The sequence below is a fragment of the Callithrix jacchus genome, chromosome 11 (genome assembly GCF_049354715.1).
Source record: "Callithrix jacchus isolate 240 chromosome 11, calJac240_pri, whole genome shotgun sequence".
NCBI classification, from domain to species: domain Eukaryota; kingdom Metazoa; phylum Chordata; class Mammalia; order Primates; family Cebidae; genus Callithrix; species Callithrix jacchus.
This window is the reverse complement of record NC_133512.1, coordinates 96916663-96920745: the sequence shown is the minus strand read 5'-3', so window position 1 is coordinate 96920745 and position 4083 is coordinate 96916663.

The window sequence follows — 4083 nt, the reverse complement described above, 5'->3', positions numbered from 1 at the left end:
GATAGAACAAGACCCTCCCTAAAAAAATAAAAAAGGTATAGCTAGGAAGGCTTCATGGAGGAGATGAAACTTCATCTGGTTTGTAAAAGATGGACAGACAGCACAACTGGAGTCTGTGAGGGGCAGGAAACGCTGAGCTTCTAATAACCTGGAGGTGTGTGGGTGACTGAGCCCTGGGTCAGAAGATGCTCTGACCCAACCCTCAAGATAAGGGTAGAGAAGATATCCCTATTGTGAAGGCTGCTTGAGCCAGCCTCGGCCTGGTATCTGAGACGCCCCTGGAGAAAACAGTGGCCTCACTGTATTCAGCTGAGCCCAATCACACCCAGGAGGCTTGAGCAGCTGAGGCCCACCAGATAAAGACCCATAAGCAGGTAAAGGTAAGACGAATCCTGCTTCCTCCAGGGAACGAAAGGGCTGAGGGTCCTGCCTGTGTAGATCCCCTTGTAGGGATTCACAAAGCCCCTCCCTGCGCTCCCCATAGAGTCAGAATTCTGACACCAGAAGGGACCTTAGGGCTACCTAGCCTCTGAGAAGAGGCCAGAGGGGCATGGGATTGGCCCAAGGTCCCTCAGCTCCTTGGTGACAGGGCTGGGTTGAGAACCCAGGTTTCTAGACCCTCACTGCCTTTGTCCCCATGGGGAGGGGCAGCCTTCCAGGAGTAAACACTCAGAGACATTCATCTGCACTTAGCTCAGGGGCATTGCAGGGTGTCAGGTTGTGGCAGAAGGGACAGTGGGCCAGAGGGGAGGGGTTGCCATTTGCCATGCTCATGTTGAAGACGGAAATGCTCAGGGTCATTATGCGTGCTCGCCATCTGTTCAGGTTCCCCTATTCTGTATTCTCTGGGGTCTCTGAGGGTCAAAGTCTTCAGGACTGTCCCCTACCTGAGGGCCCTGAGCAGCCCTGGGGACAGACACCTCCCAGACAGACACGGAGCCAGGTTCTGTTCAGAAAAGTCTTGGGCTTCCAGTTTTGCCAGGTTGCTGGTAAGTGAGGGTGGCGGCACTTCTGAGGCTGGGGTCAACTCCGTGGAGGCAGTGGCTGCATCTTATTCACCCCACCTCCTCTCAGAGGCTGGCACAGTGCCGGGTACACAGAACTGGCCAAATTCACTTGTGTGGAATAGCTGTGTCTTATGGGTTAAATTGTGTTCCCCAAAAGATGCCAAAGTCCTAACCCCCCATATCTGTAAGTGTGACCTTACTTGGAAACAGGATTGATGTAGATGATGAAGATAAGCTGTGCTCCTTAGAGCAGGTGCTGATCCAGTATGGCTGTGTCCTTTTAAAGAGGGGAAATTTGGACACAGACGGGCACACAGGGACAGGCAGACAGGGTCAGACAGGCAGACGGGGACAGACAGGCAGACAGGGACAAACAGGCAGACAGGAACAGACAGGCACACAGGGACAGACAAGCACACGGGGACAGACAGGCAGACGGGGACAAACAGGCAGACGGGGACAGATGGGTACATAGGGACAGACGGGCACATAGGGACAAACAGGCACACAGGGACAGACAGGCACACAGGGAGAAGGTCATGTGCAGATTGAGGGAGTGATGCTTCTGGAAGCCGGGAGGGAGGTCTGGGAGCAAGCCTTCCCTCGTGCCCTCTGAGGGAGCCTGGGCTTGCCAACACTATGATGTCAAACTTCTGGCCTCCAGACCAGGAGACCATATATCTCTGTTGTTCAAACCAGTAGGAAGCCCAGGGAAACTGGTGCATGGCCCACGAGCACTGCCTGGTTTCCGCCTCCTGCCTGCCTGGCTGCTCTGGCCGTGGATGTTTGCAGCCCAGCTGCCAGGGAGCAGCATCAGCGAGACCAGAGTCCTGGGGCCTGTGCCCTGTGGACTGCATGTGGGACCTGAGCGCTCAGCAGCCTCTCAACCATGTGCCTCAGCAGGAACCGCAGCTGGTGGACGAGACGCCCCGCCAAGGGGCAGGGAGGATGGGCCTCTATCCAGTTCTGTCCTGAGGCTGGGGTCCCTCCATCCTGCCTTGGCTCTGGGACCCAGGCTCTGACCACTTTCTTATTTAAGGAAAGACAAATCATCCCTGTGCTCCCCAAGTCCTTGCTAATTGAATGTCATTTTCATTTGCAGCCTTTTAGGCTATTTAACTTGTAAATTTCCCTCAATAATTCCAGCGGCATTATTTTCAGAGCCCTGATTGCAGCATTTACATTTGTTAGTATTCCACGAATCACACCCTGAGACGCGTGGGTGCAGCCTTCATCAGGGCACAGCCAGAAAGCACCCCAAGGGTGGGCACCCTCCCATCCTGCCTGCAGGTCGTGGCTTGCTGGCATCTATGGGAAGTGCCTGGGTCCAAGTGCCGGGAGGAATGACGTGCAGGAAGGGGTCCCTCTGCACCCACTTCCAGGACTGCATGAGCGAGCAATTCCCCATCAGCTGCTCAGACACTCCTGGATCAACCTCCCTCGTCTGGTCACCCAGGGGAGCTTTCACATGTGGTTTCACACTTCTCAGCTCCAAGCCCTGTCGGGCTGGTTATTCTCCTTTCTCCCACCCCAGGTTCATTCCTGCTCTATGTCTCAGGGCTGGCCCTAGTGCGTGCTCAGAGTGAAAGGAGAGGGGCTATGTCTCTGCAGCTCCCTCCCACCTCCTTGCCAATCGTGGGCAGCAGCCACGTTCCTCAGGCCACTGTCCCTGTTTTGTGATTTTAGCCTCAGCAGCCACACAATGTGGCCTCCACCTCCTTTATTGTTGGGGGTGGGGTGGGGCTGGAACTGGCCTTGCAGCAACCTCTGGAAACCGTGAAGCCCCATCCTAGCCAAGTGAGTCTGCAGAGTCCTCCCCTCCTTCAGCCACTAGCATCTGGCTTGTGGTCTGGGAGGGTGCGACTCACAGATGGAGCTTTGACGTGTGCGGCTCCTGCCATGGCCAGGGAGGCTAACAGGGTGAATGTCACCATTTCCTGCTTGTGGAATGGGAGGAGATTTTTGCCTGGTGAGAGGGTTTCCCTAGGTCCATGAAGACCGAATGATGTGGTGATTGGTGAAGAACTTCCAAAGCTGGAGGCCTTAGTGAGTGTCAAGGAAGTTCCGTGTAGCCCAGAAAAACCGTCGGAAGTTCTGACTTGTCTGTAGCAGGCAATGTTGGAGTGTCCGCCGCAAGTGCCGAGAGGAATGACCTGCAGGAAGGGGTCCCTCTGCACCCACTTCCAGGACGGAGTGAGCATGCAGATCCCCATCTGCTGCTCATGAAGGGGTTCAGCAGAGTACACAGGGCACATGTTCTCTTTATTTTTTTTATTTTTTGAGGCAAGGTCTCACTTTCTCACCCAGGCTGGAGTGCAAGTGATCCTCCCACCTCAGCCCCCCTGGTAGCTGGGACTACAGGCATGCAGCATGATGCCTGGCTAATTTTACTTATTTATTTTTTATTTTGTAGAGACAGAGTCTCACTGTATTGCCCAGGCTTCTTTTTTGATGGGAATGGTATATTTGATAAAATTTGAATGCCATCTTTTTCTTTTTTTTTTTTTTTGAGGGAAAAAGAGAAGAAGAAGGGGAAAAAAAGAAAAAGAGGGAAAAAGGAATATTACTTCATTCCTAAAATGGGTTTCAATAATGGCCGATCAATATTTTGAGTGTTTAAAGTGGTTAATGCATATTTTATGTGTTTAAAATGGAGACCTCTATTGTGTTTATTTGTTCTGGCTCTGAGTTCAAGTCCTGGATATCGTTATCAATTTGTTGTCTCGTTGAATCTAAATCTCATTATGTGTCTTATGTATCTGGGTGTTAAGATCTCTTATTGTTGCATTAATCCTTTTACCCTTGCATCCTTGTAGCTTTGAAATCTATTTTATTAAGTGTGAGAATTGCAACTCCTGCTTTTTATTTATTTATTTTTGCTCTCCATTTGGTTGGTGAGTTTTTTTTTATCCCCTTGTTTTGAGTCTTTGTATATCTTTAGATATATCGTTAGATTTTGTGGATAATGTATATTTTGTGTGTTTAAAATGGAGAGCTCTATTGAGTTTATTTGTTCTGGATCTTAGTTCCAGTCCCGGATATCGTTATCAATTTTCTGTCTCGTTGAATCTATATC